Source organism: Schistocerca americana, chromosome 1 (genome assembly GCF_021461395.2).
Source record: "Schistocerca americana isolate TAMUIC-IGC-003095 chromosome 1, iqSchAmer2.1, whole genome shotgun sequence".
NCBI lineage: Eukaryota > Metazoa > Arthropoda > Insecta > Orthoptera > Acrididae > Schistocerca > Schistocerca americana.
In genome coordinates, this window is record NC_060119.1 from 544,084,614 (window position 1) to 544,099,374 (window position 14,761).

The window sequence follows — 14,761 nt, forward strand, 5'->3', positions numbered from 1 at the left end:
GACGTACGTGCTACGGGAAATTAAATACTGCCTAGCTCTCGATACTCTTCTTGTACATGCAGCCGGATGAAATACGCAAAAAGATATATCGGATATAGTTCACGCGAAAGTTCTGAATGCAGTCACAGATCTGGTCCTGTACTTGGTAAACTTCAATTTTGTACACTGAAGGACAGTGCGGAACTGTATCGAATGCCTTCCGGAAGTCAATGAACACGGCTCCAAACTGATCGCCGCTGTCTACAGGGTGTTACAAAAAGGTACGGCCAAACTTTCAGGAAACATTCCTCACACACAAAGAAAGAAAATATGTTATGTGGACATGTGTCCGGAAACGCTTACTTTCCATGTTAGAGCTCATTTTATTACTTCTCTTCAAATCACATTAATCATGGAATGGAAACACACAGCAACAGAACGTACCAGCATGACTTCAAACACTTTGTTACAGGAAATGTTTAAAATGTCCTCCGTTAGCGAGGATACATGCATCCACCCTCCGTCGCATGGAATCCCTGATGCGCTGATGCAGCCCTGGAGAATGGCGTATTGTATCACAGCCGTCCACAATACGAGCACGAAGAGTCTCTACATTTGGTACCGGGGTTGTGTAGACAACAGCTTTCAAATGCCCCCATAAATGAAAATCAAGAGGGTTGAGGTCAGGAGAGCGTGGAGGCCATGGAATTGGTCCGCCTCTACCAATCCATCGGTCACCGAATCTGCTGTTGAGAAGCGTACGAACACTTCGACTGAAATGTGCAGGAGCTCCATCGTGCATGAACCACATGTTGGTCGTTCTTGTAAAGGCACATGTTATAGCAGCACAGGTAGAGTGTCCCGTATGAAATCATGATAACGTGATCCACTGAGCGTAGGTGGAAGAACATGGGGCCAATCAAGACATCACCAACAATGCCTGCCCAAACGTTCACAGAAAATCTGTGTTAATGACGTGATTGCACAATTGCGTGCGGATTCTCGTCAGCCCACACATGTTGATTGTGAAAATTTACAATTTGATCACGTTGGAATGAAGCCTCATCCGTAAAGAGAACATTTGCACTGAACTGAGGATTGACACATTGTTGGATTCGCAGAAGTGTACCCGTGGAGGCCAATCAGCTGCTGATAGTGCTTGCACACGCTGTACATGGTACGGAAACAACTGGTTCTCCCGTAGCACTCTCCATACAGTGACGTGGTCAACGTTACCTTGTACAGCAGAAACTTCTCTGACGCTGGCATTAGGGTTATCGTCAACTGCACGAAGAATTGCCTCGTCCATTGCAGGTGTCCTCGTCGTTCTAGGTCTTTCCCAGTCGCGAGTCATAGGCTGGAATGTTCCGTGCTTCCTAAGACGCCGATCAATTGCTTCGAACGTCTTCTTGTCGGGACACCTTCGTTCTGTAAATCTGTCTCGATACAAACGTACCGCGCCACGGCTATTGCCCCGTGCTAATCCATACATCAAATGGGCATCTGCCAACTCCGCATTTGTAAACATTGCACTGACTGCAAAACCACGTTCGTGATGAACACTAACCTGTTGATGCTACGTATTGATGTGCTTGATGCTAGTACTGTAGAGCAATGAGTCGCATGTCAACACAAGCACCGAAGTCAACATTACCTTCCTTCAATTGGGGCAACTGGCGGTGAATCGAGGAAGTACAGTACATACTGACGAAACTAAAATGAGCTCTAACATGAAAATTAAGCGTTTCCGGACGCATGTCCACATAACATCTTTTCTTTATTTGTGTGTGAGGAATGTTTCCTGAAAGTTTGGCCGTACCTTTTTGTAACACCCTGTATAAAGCTCTACATCCTATCGACTGTAAGAGCTCACTTGAGTTGGACAGAATCTCCGTTTGGAGAACCGTTGTTGATTCCTATAGAGTACATTTTTGTTCCCCTAAAGATGTCGTAACATGTTAGTATAAAATTATAAACACTGACAAGCCAAAACAATAAGCCAGCTGCTTAGTATCGTATCGTTAATTGTATGATTTCCAATTCATCTCTGCTCCACTTACATATTAGGGAGTAGAATGAAAACGAGACAGATGGAAAATCGCAAATAAACTGTTTACTATTTCAAAAGTAATCGTTATAACTGTTAATGCTTTACACCACTGTGAGAGAAGACGGTCAGTACCTTCATGGACAAATGTTTGGGGAACCACGATTGTACTCGGGCGTACACCTCTTTGTCCAAAGCAAATCGACGGCCGTGAATGTCTTTCTTCAGGTCTCCAGCAGTATGGAAATCGTATGGGGAGAGATCGGGAGTGCATGGAGGATGTGTAAGGGACTCCCAAGAAAACTTCTGCAGCACACTCAAAGCAACCTTGGCAACATGTGGGTGGACATTTTGCTGGCAGGTTGTTTGGGTAACGCTGCAGAAGTTTCGCTGGGAAGTCCTTGCACATTTTCCATGCAGTCCCGATCTCTCCCCATGCGATTTACATATTTTTTGAGCCCTCAAAAAGACACCCGTGGTCGTTGACTTGTTTCGGATCAAAAGATGCATGCCTGGGTACAATCATGGATCCGTAAACGTTTTTTCATGAAGACATTGACCGGCTTGTCAAGTGTATTAACATTTACAGCGATTACTTTTGAAATAATAAACTTCTTACTTACTTTCCTTCCATCTGCGTTGTTTCCATTTGACTGCCCCTTATGCTTTCCTTGGAGCGTCGCGTACATGCTATGTCATTACACAGTATTTAGTTTCGCGGTGGGCAGCAGTTATGTATTGGCTTATCAGCGTGCGGCTGTAATTACATTCATCTTTTTCTATAAAAAAAAATGGTTCTACTGGCTCTGAGCACTATGGACTTAACAACTAAGATCATCAGCTCCCTTGAACTTAGAACTACTTAAACCTAACTGCGACCGTAGCAGTCACGCGGTTCCTGACTGAAGTGCCTAGAACCGCTCGGCCACTTCGGTCGGCGTTTTTCTATCCCGTGATCACTTATGTGAATAACGAAATTCTTAACATTCGTACGATGATTGAAAAGAGGAACCTTTTCACGATCTTTCGCAAAAATTAAAAAAAAAAGTTGGAAGACCGAATCTAGTATTTCCACCTTTCGTCTCATGTTCCTTTTCGGTGCCAGTATGGACACTGGGTGAGTGAATAGGTTATTTTGATCAGTTTACTGGTTTCAAGTTGAATCAAAATTTCTTGTGATTTTTGATCAGATTGTTTGACAAAATTTTACTTTTGAATAAATTGAGTGCTTCTCGCGCGCAGTCTTTACATTAATTTTGGATTCGTTCAACTTTTTTTTGTCAATAAAGTTTTGATTTATCTTGAAGTTGTGATAAAGCTCTCTTTGCTTTCACAGCAGCTGCCTACAACGAGAAATGAGACACGATGACTCCTTTCCCGTTCCTCATAATCTTTCTGTCTGCTGCACATTGTACAGCGCTAATGAATTTTATCTATTTGTACTTAGTATCTTTGTCCCTAGAGATGAATGTTTGAATATGACTGCTTAGAAACTCAGCAGTTTGTTCCTTTCACATTTGCAAAAATAAGATATTTTTGTGCCTTCCGATTAACTCTTTTTGCTGATGCTATAACATCATTATGGTCACAGATTTCCTCTTCCGCGTTTACTAATTCGAAAAGTTTGGGGCTGCAGGTTTCAATGTTATTTCGACTAAGGTCTCTGATTAGCTGCTCAAAGTAATTTTGCGGCGATATTTCAGAATTAAATTTAAATTTTATTTTTTGCATGTTTAATCTCCGTCTAGTATAACTTGTTTCCAGCTTTACGTGCTTTCACAATAAAAGTTAATTACTCATAGTCTTAATTTCTATACGCATGTGTTAAGGTAGCAGAACGCTTGTAAGCATCAAATATTTTACCATGCAACTACCTTTTTGTCTGCATATGTAGCCTTGATGCGCGGCAGAAAGAAAATATGTAAACTGCAAGGGTCTGCATTTATGATTTCCTTATTCCGCAAATCAGTACGATGATCAATTGGCGGTTGTGAAATTTTGACATTTTTATTCATGACAGTATAAAAATTATTTACGGAATTTTTTCAGCCATAATGTATTTTCCAGCAGCTGCTTTAGTGTTCTGCCAGTTCCGTTCTTTCGAATGGAAAGTTTCAACAAAAATAAGAATGTGATAAACCACGGTTCTGCTCAACGGCGTACTAGCGAGGGCCGGGGAGGGTAGCTGCTTCCACTCCCCCCCCCCCCCCCCCCCTCTACCCCCCCTCCCTCAGCTCCACCCTCCCACCGATAGAAATAAAAAATATTCGTAAACCAATCTCGCATTCTGCCCCGCGAAACGGATATTGATTTGAAGAAAGGTGGAATATGTAATGGATATTTACTTGCAGCAAGTATACGCAAAAGCCACTTCTCGTAAAATCTCACAACTATTTCGTCCGAACACCCACAAAAACATACGTTTTTCATATTAGGTGCATTGTGCTGTCACATACTACCAGGTACTCCATGTCAGCGACCACATCAGTAGTCGTTAGACATCGTGAGAGAGCACAATTGGGCGCTCCACGGAAAACATGGACTTCGAACGTGGTCAGATGATTGGGTGTCACTTGTGTCATACGTCTGTACGCTAGATTTACACACTCTCTAAACATCCCTAGGTCCACTGTTTATGATGTGATGGTGAAGTAGAAACATGAAGGGACACGTACAGCACAAAAGCGTACAGGCCGACCTCGTCTGTTGACTGACAGAGACAGCCGACTGTTGAAGAGGGTCATAATGTGTAATAGGCGGACATCTATCCACACCATCACACAGGAATTCCAAACTGCATCAGGACCCACTGCAAGTACTATGACAGTTGAGCGGGAGGTGAGAAAACTTGGATTTTATGGTGGAGTGGCTTCTCATAAGCCAAACATCACGCCTGTAAACGCCAAACGACGCTTTGCTTGGTGTAAGGAGCGTAAACATTAGATGATTGAACAGTGGAAAATCGTCGTGTGGAGTGACGAATCACGGTACACAATGTGGCAATCCGATGGCAGGGTGTGGGTTTGGCGAGTGCCCGGTGAACGTCATCTGGCAGCATGTGTAGTGCCAACCGTAAAATTCGGAGTGGGGTTGAGTTGGGTTGTTTGGAGGAAGAGACCCAACTGCGAGGTCATCGGTCTCATCGTATTAGGGTAGAAAAGAGAAGGAAGTCGGCTGTGCCCTTTCAGAGGAACCATCCCGGCATTTGCCTGGAGCGATCTAGGGAAATCACGGAAAAATCAGGATGGCCGGACTCGAGTTTGAACCGTCGTCCTCCCGAATGCGAATCCAGTGTGCTAACCACTGCGGCACCTCGCTCGGTAAAATTCGGAGGCTGAGGTGTTATGATGTGGTGTTTTTCACGGAGGGGACTTGCACTCCTTGTTGTCTTGCGTGGCACTATCACAGAATAGGTCTACATTGATGTTTTAAGCACCTTCTTGCTTCCCGTTGTTGAAGAGCAATTCGTCGATGGCAATTGCTTCTTTCAACACGATCGAACAAGTGTTCATAATGCACGGCTGGGCGGAGTGGTTACACGCCAATAACATCCCTGTAATGGGCTGGCCTGAATCCTATAGATCACCTTTGGGGTGTTTTGGAACGCCGACTTCGTGCCAGGTCTCACCGACCGACATCGATACCTCTCGTCAGTGCAGCAGTCCGTGAAGAAAGAGCTGCAATTCCCCAAGAAATCTTCCAACACCTAATTGAACGTATGACTGCGAGAGTGGAAGCAGGGCCAACAACATATTGAATTCCAGCGTTACCGATGGAGGCCGCCACGAAGTTGTAAGTCATATTCAGCCAGGTGTCCGGATACTTTTTATCACATAGTGTAACTCAATGAAATTTGGACCTTACACAATGAAGTGCTACATTATAGTACAGAAGGAACTGAAAGAAATGCACAATGAGACGAGCAGAAATGACATATTTGTTAAAGGACAGTAATTACATTAAGGTCACCGCGATTCAAGATGGTCCTCTGGACATTGCAAAAAGCGGAACATGGTTTCTAATAGAGTGTGTGATCACCAAGGTTAGCAATTCATGCTGTGCAACGTACTCTCATGCTGGCCACACGGCTGGTGAGGACCTCTTGTCGTAGTGCACTTCATTGACCCACCAGCGCAGTTGACAACTGCTACATGGTCGTTGGTGAAAGTGGACTGGCATGTTGGAGTACGTCCCACAGCCGCACCCCATACGTGCTTGTTGGGATTTAAGTCGGAGGAACGAGCAGGCTAGACCATTCGCCCAATAACCTCCCGTTCAAAGGGCTCCTCCACCTGCGCTGTTCGCAATGTTGTCTATAAAAATGGAGTCAGGGCCAAATGCATGCTTGTAAAGACATACGTGGGGAAGGAGTATGCAGTAGCGTTGACTAGTGTGTTCAAAGCTTTGGAGGTCAGTGCGCCCTGACAACATTAAGCCTCCCCACACCATAACACCCGGATCACCAAAACGATGATGTTGGGCAATGTTCCTGGGGGCATCACGTGTTCCCATCTCCTACTATGTGAGACTACATCCAGAATCATTACTCATATTTAATCTGCTCTTATCCGAGATGAGCATGCGACCCCACTTCTTGTTTGTCCAGCCCCATTTTCCTGTCATCAAGGCAGACTGTGCCGTCGATGTTTAGGTAGCAACGGAACACAACGTGTTGACCGTCAAGCAAAGAGTCCACCCCCATGCAGTTGCCGCGCCATTTTAGAGCGTGAGAATGCGTGCCTTGCAATCCTGTTAAATGTGGTTGCAATGGACCTGCTGTCTGACGTGGGCCACATCTTGTCTGTGGCATAGTGCAGCGATCATCTGCTGACGCAGTTGACCTTGGTCGGCTGCCTCCTCTCCTTTGGGCAGCAACGCCTGTGGTTCGGAACTCTCTCCATGCACGTGAACCAGTACTCTGAGCAAAACCAAACACCTGGGCTATACTTGTCACACTTCGTCCTTCTTCCAGTTTCCCGATGATTATTCCCCGTGTGAAGTCATCCAAATGTTGTCCCGGAGTCATGCTGTAATGAAGAACATCACCACAGTGCATCTTAACTGCTCCCTGACTGGTACACTAACACACACACACACACACACACACACACACACACACACACACTTTTACTGTTCCTTCAACTGCCTCGCATTCCGGGGGCGGGGCCAGCCCCATTTGGTGCCATAGTCACGCTGACCTTACGTTCAATTTTCTCTGTCATTTATTCCGCCTTTATCTTAGGACTGCGGACACCAGTGATTGCAATGACTCAGGTATGTGGGACGTTAATCATGTGATCTTTGTTTGCCAAAAGTATAATCAGTACAGAGAAAAATTCCTCTCTGCTCTGGGACAACTTGGGAATCCATTCCCTTTCAATATTATTAGCCTACTAATAAGAAAAGATCTTACGGTCCTTCGATGCCTCGCAAGATTCATTTTATAGAGTGATATGAAAAATTGACCAACGATTTATAAAAACAGTGTAATGACAGTGTTTCTATAGAATCGATTACAGGTGAAGTGTATTTTCTAAAGTGTCTTTTTTTACTAAAGTGCTGTGCAGAAGATGTATCATAGTTATTGCACCTGTCCGTAGCTAAATAGTGTTATAGTTCTGTGGACGACTGGGAGACCTTTGTAATGTACTGCAGCACTTTCATTCATTTTCACCGATCACTTAATATTTTACGTTACTTAACCTATCTCGCCCTTACATTTTACACAGCAGCGTACCTTGCAGATGGGTTTTCCAGTTCACATATCACCCGAGCTGAATGCCGACGAAATTGGCTTTCTCGCTAAATTATCGTGAAGCACGATTAATGTCTGATTCCTACAGCGTCGATTTTTTTGATCAGTTCGCTGCACACGAAAAGGATTACGTGATTCTCCGTTGTTTTAGGGCGTATTTGTCACTTCACAATCATCCTTCTAGACTTTAGTTCTATGTCTTTCTAAGCTGTTTAAATTTCATTAATAGTTCAATAAAAATGTTACTTACGGGTGACTATAATGCATATACACGATTGCATGTTTTTGCTTTTTTCCGTCAGTTCATCAGAATTTTTTAGCAAACAGTTTCTTGTTCTAGGAGGCCGCTCCATGTGGCTGCTGCATCAGGGAACTCTGCTGCTCTGAAGCTGCTTTTGGAATGTGCGCCTGGGGACGTTAATGCTAAAGACACCAACGACCAAACAGCTCTTCATCTTGCAGCTTCATGCAGTTCGTCCACACACTCGCACGACTGCCTGCAGCTCCTTCTAAATGTGGAAAACGTGGATGTCGACTTGAAAGACAGTTCTGGACACACTCCAGCTGATGTTGCAGGATGTCTTGTTGCTCTGAGCATGATACAGAGGAAAGGCGGGACAAAGAGTGGGCCCAACACGAGTATCGGTCACGTAGCTAATGGTCGTATGAACCTCTTATCAAAGGGTCATCCTGGCGCACCAGTAACACATGGCGATGTCATCATCCCGATCTCCATAGCAAGTGGGTTTGACCCAGCAACTGATGAAACCACAAATGGTCCCAGTCTTTTTCGTGGCTTCAGAAGCGATGGTGGTAGTGCTGTCGATGGCAGCGACTTTCCCAACGGCAACTTTGCTGGGTGCGGCTTCAGCACTGGTCGTTTCAGTGATGGCGCATTCGGTCGTGCACTTTTTATCGGTGAGGGCCTGGACAGGAACGGTAGGGCTGATTTTGGCAATGGTAGTAGTGGCAGCGACTCCTATAAAGACAACAGAAGCTTAGTAAGTGACTGGACTGATGGTGCTGGGGACGATACACACGTACAACCGAGAAATGTCTGTTTGAGGAAAAAGCTTTTTCATTTGATGGTGAGAGGCCAGTACACAACCTTTGAAGAAGAATTTGATAAGCTAAGTTCCTCTGATGCGTTGATGGACTGTGCAGACTGTGGTTACACTTTCTTACAGTATGCTTGTGAGAGGGGTTTGCACGATTTTGCAAAGAAACTTCTTGAAAAAGTGAACCCAAATGCAACTCATGAGAGAAACAGAAGAACGCCTCTGATGCTTTCCTGTTTGCAGAATGACAAGAAAATGGTTTACATATTGCTCAATACTGAATCCACTGTAAAAATAGATGTAAATGCTGTTGATCACAAAAGAAACACTGCACTTCACTTTGCTGCCAAAAACGACACCGAAATCATCGTTGAGTTACTTAGTCGAGGTGCTGATCTGCTAGCAAAAAATGCCTTTGGTAAATATCCTTTATCCGTTCAGGAATTTCGTTCTTTGCTAGACCACGGTTTGAGTGTCCGGGATCATATTTTACCATCGAATGACGATTATGCAATAAAATTCAGTTTTAAAATGCTAATATCACAGAAAAACGTAATTAAACATAAAGCAGTCGAAAGTAAATGTTTCCCGGTTCAGGACAACGCTTCATATCTAGACGTCACCAGTGATCATTCAGAGTTAATGGAGGCCCCGTTAGAGAACACATATAAAGAAATGGATGTTTTACAATCACTTACAAATTTGCCTGATTACAGATTACTTCTAAAGCATCCACTTATAACTAGCTATTTGCAAGTAAAAAATGATCACATGCGATTTCTCCAGCATCTGAATTTAATACTGTACCTCGTTTTCGTAATTACATTAAACGTGTACATCTTAATGCAAGTAAGTAGCCTAGACAGAACGTCTGCAGCGGTGCAATCCATCGACATTTTTTGTTGTGTGACTGCCGTAATATGCACAGTATTTATGTTGGTTAGAGAGGTCGCACAGCTTGTTCTAAAAACTAGCCTTTACTTTCAAAATTGTGAAAATGTTTATGACATATCGTTCATCATATCTGCTATCCTTATTCTTTCACAATGTCCCCTCGGTTCATTTTCTCGTTGGGTCTACACTGCCTCGATATTATTGTCATGGAGAGGCCTTTTTGTAATTACCAGTAGGCACTATAAATTTTCAACAAATGTGGAAATGCTAAGAGCTGTTTCTGTCAATTATTTACATCTACTCAAGTCTTATATATTCATTATTGTTGCCTTCTCTCTCAGTTTCTACGTGATATTTTCGCCACCTACGAATGAGACTGTGAGCGCGAAATCTCTTAACGAAGGGAATATCACACTTAGGGGCACCGATGTGGTCAAAAACACAGGGGAAGAATCAGAATCAGGGGACTTCTTTCAGAATCCACTCAGGACATTTTTAAAAACTCTTATTATGATGACTGGAGAATTTGATGCTAATGACCTCCCTTTCGAAACAGATATATGGTTAACTTCAATAGTGTTCATCCTTTTCTTATTTTACTTGCCTGTTGTTTTACTAAACCTTCTAACAGCTCTTGCTGTCTCAGACGAACAACAAATACGGGGTGACGCCGAAATCCTGAGCGTTATGTCTCAGATACACTGCCTTTATGAAATTGAAAACATAACAGTGTGCCTTAATAAACTGTGTAGACGCTGGAAATATGCTGCAAGAAAATTTGAAAATTTGTTATTATTTTCTGGAAAATCTGAAGAAGCTTGCCTAGTTGTCTGGCCTAATAAGGGGGGACAGACGAGAATTTCAGGAGAACAAGGCAAACATCTAAAGTCACTTGATTCTGAAATAATGAATGAAGCAAAACGAATTCTGTCGGAGCGTGAGAGCTCTCTAGCAGACTCGTCAAGCGAGGTAAGTAATTTGTCTCTTTTACTAGAGCGTATTGAACGTGTTGAAAGTAGCGTGAAGCTTTTGTTAGAGGGACAACAGCAGAAAGACGAAACGTAAACATACATACAGAGGCATTATACGACACGAACATTTTGAAAAATGTTATTCATGCTTGGTGGAAAGTAATGTTCATAAAAAAATAAATTTTTGGATCTTTGAAGCAATAATGCTGTGCAAAACAAACGAGACAAGTTATTAATTTATTGTGTAATTACCCTTCTATAGGTGTTATTAATAAGAATTATTGATCTGTACTGTTAAAAAATGTAATAAATCAGTTATTCACTTACTTGGAAATTACTGAATTTACACTTTAAGTGAATTTTATCTCATAACAGACTGTCACTTTTATATGAGAGGTAGTCAGATAACTAAACGATTGAGCTCTTAATTAGTTCAAAATATTTTTAGAATTTATTTTCAATGTGTCAATTCTCCGATGGCAAGAAATACAAGCACATCGTAAATCCTTATTTCTGCGAAAATATTTCTAACACTGGTCTTCTAGTCAAGAGGTTCTCAATATTTCAGTAATCGCCATACAGTTTTCACAGTCTTCGTCGTGCCTCCCTTCGTCATATCTAATTAACTATTTTTGAATATTTTGACGCTGAACTACGAAATTGTAAACTTTACAGATTACCGAGACTAAGTAAATTTATTGCTATTTCGCAACACCGGTCAGCTACACTGACAAAACGAGAATCCATATCTCTCTGTTGCCCTCTGTCTTACAGGTGTCGTGCGAAAAGTTGATGGATTACCTGAGGGGTGTGCAGGGTGCAGAGGGAGTGTAGCGGCGACCGCTGCGGTGTGCGAATACGTCTGAGGGAGAATGTATACTGTTACCACTGTCAACATCCTGCCTTTGCGAAACAGAATTTTCTGCGTTGGCTGTTTTCAAAACAAAGTATGGATCTCACCTAAACATAAAAAAAGGAACTCAGTGTGTCTATTGCTAATATTAAACCCGCCTTCGAAAGACTTTGCTCCGCAAGCCTGGTTTTTTTTTTTTGGTCATCAGTCTACTGACTGGTTTGATGCGGCCCGCCACGAATTCCTTTCCTGTGCTAACCTCTTCATCTCAGAGTAGCACTTGCAACCTACGTCCTCAATTATTTGCTTGACGTATTCCAATCTCTGTCTTCCTCTACAGTTTTTCCCCTCTACAGCTCCCTCTAGTACCATGGAAGTCATTCCCTCATGTCTTAGCAGATGTCCTATCATCCTGTCCCTTCTCCTTATCAGTGTTTTCCACATACGCCTTTCCTCTCCGATTCTGCGTAGAACCTCCTCATTCCTTACCTTATCAGTCCATCTAATTTTCAACATTCGTCTATAGCACCACGTCTCAAATGCTTCGATTCTCTTCTCTTCCGGTTTTCCCACAGTCCATGTTTCACTACCATACAATGCTGTACTCCAGACGTACATGCTCAGAAATTTCTTCCTCAAATTAAGGCCGGTATTTGATATTAGTAGACTTCTCTTGGCCAGAAATGCCTTTTTTGCCATAGCGAGTCTGCTTTTGATGTCCTCCTTGCTCCGTCCGTCATTGGTTATTTTACTGCCTAGGTAGCAGAATTCCTTAACTTCATTGACTTCGTGACCATCAATCCTGATGTTATGTTTCTCGCTGTTCTCGTTTCTACTACTTCTCATTACCTTCGTCTTTCTCCGATTTACTCTCAAACCATACTGTGTACTCATTAGACTGTTCATTCCGTTCAGCAGATCATTTAATTCTTCTTCACTTTCACTCAGGATAGCAATGTCATCAGCGAATCGTATCATTGATATCCTTTCACCTTGTATTTTAATTCCACTCCTGAACCTTTCTTTTACTTCCATCGTTGCTTCCTCGATGTACAGATTGAAGAGTAGGGGCGAAAGGCTACAGCCTTGTCTTACACCCTTCTTAAGACGAGCACTTCGTTCCTGATCGTCCACTCTTATTATTCCCTCTTGGTTGTTGTACATATTGTATATGACCCGTCTCTTCCTATAGCTTGCACCATTTTATATTGTCGAACGCTTTTTCCAGGTCGACAAATCCTATGAAAGTGTCTTGATTTTTCTTTAGCCTTGCTTCCATTATTAGCCGTAACGTCAGAATTGCCTCTCTCGTCCCTTTACTTTTACTAAAGCCAAACTGATCGTCACCTAGCGCATTCTCAATTTTCTTTCCCATTCTTCTGTATATTATTCTTGTAAGCAGCTTCGATGCATGAGCTGTTAAGCTGATTGTGCGATAATTCTCGCACTTGTCAGCTCTTGCCGTCTTCGGAATTGTGTGGATGATGCTTTTCCGAAAGTCAGATGGTATGTCGCCAGACTCACATATTCTACACACCAACGTGAATAGTCGTTTTGTTGCCACTTCCCCCAATGATTTTAGAAATTCTGATGGAATGTTATCTATCCCTTCTGCCTCATTTGACCGTAAGTCCTCCAAAGCTCTTTTAAACTCCGATTCTAATACTGGGTCCCTATCTCTTCTAAATCGACTCCTGTTTCTTCTTCTATCACATCCGACAAATCTTCACCCTCATAGAGGCTTTCAATGTATTCTTTCCACCTATCTGCTCCCTCCTCTGCATTTAACAGTGGAATTCCCGTTGCACTCTTAATGTTACCACCGTTGCTTTTAATGTCACCAAAGGTTGTTTTGACTTTCCTTCCGACAATCATATCTTTTCCGATGTTCTACACATTTTTCCTGCAGCCATTCCTTCTTAGCTTCCCTGCACTTCCTATTTATTTCATTCCTCAGCGACTTGTATTTCTGTATTCCTGATTTTCCCGGAAATGTTTGTACTTCCTCCTTTCATCAATCAACTGAAGTATTTCTTCTGTTACCCATGGATTCTTCGCAGCTACCTTCTTTGTACCTATGTTTTCCTTCCCAACTTCTGTGATGGCCCTTTTTAGAGATGTCCATTCCTCTTCAACTGTACTGCCTTCTGCGCTATTCCTTATTGCTGTATCTATAGCGTTAGAGAACTTCAAACGTATCTCGTCATTCCTTAGTACTTCCGTATCCCACTTCTTTGCGTATTGATTCTTCCTGACTAATGTCTTGAACTTTAGCCTACTCTTCATCACTACTATATTGTGATCTGAGTCTATATCTGCTGCTGGGTACGCCTTACAATCCAGTATCTGATTTCGTAATCTCTGTCTGACCATGATGTAATCTAATTGAAATCTTCCCGTATCTCCTGGCCTTTTCCAAGTATACCTCCTCCTCTTGTGATTCTTGAACAGGGTATTCGCTATTACTAGCTGAAACTTGTTACAGAACTCAATTAGTCTTTCTCCTCTTTCATTCCTTGTCCCAAGCCCATATTCTCCTGGAACCTTTTCTTCTACTCCTTCCCCAACAACTGCATTCCAATCGCCCATGACTATTAGATTTTCGTCCCCCTTTACATACTGCATTACCCTTTCAATATCCTCATACACTTTCTCTATCTGTTCATCTTCAGCTTGCGACGTCGGCATGTATACCTGAACTATCGTTGTCGGTGTTGGTCTGCTGTCGATTCTGATTAGAACAACCCGGTCACTGAACTGTTCACAGTAACACACCCTCTGCCCCACCTTCCTATTCATAACGAATCCTACACCTGTTATACCATTTTCTGCTGCTGTTGATATTACCCGATACTCATCTGACCAGAAATCCTTGTCTTCCTTCCGCTTCACTTCACTGACCCCTACTATATCTAGATTGAGCTTTTGCATTTCCCTTTTCAGATTTTCTAGTTTCCCCACCATGTTCAAACTTCTGACATTCCACGCCCCGACTCGTAGAACGTTATCCTTTAGTTGATTATTCAATCTTTTTCTCATGGTAACCTCCCTCTTGGCAGCCCCCTCCCGGAGATCCGAATGGGGGACTATTCCGGAATCTTTTGCCAATGGAGAGATCATCATGACACTTCTTCAATTACAGACCACATGTCCTGTGGATACACGTTACGTGTCTTTAATGCAGTGGTTTCCATTGCCTTCTGC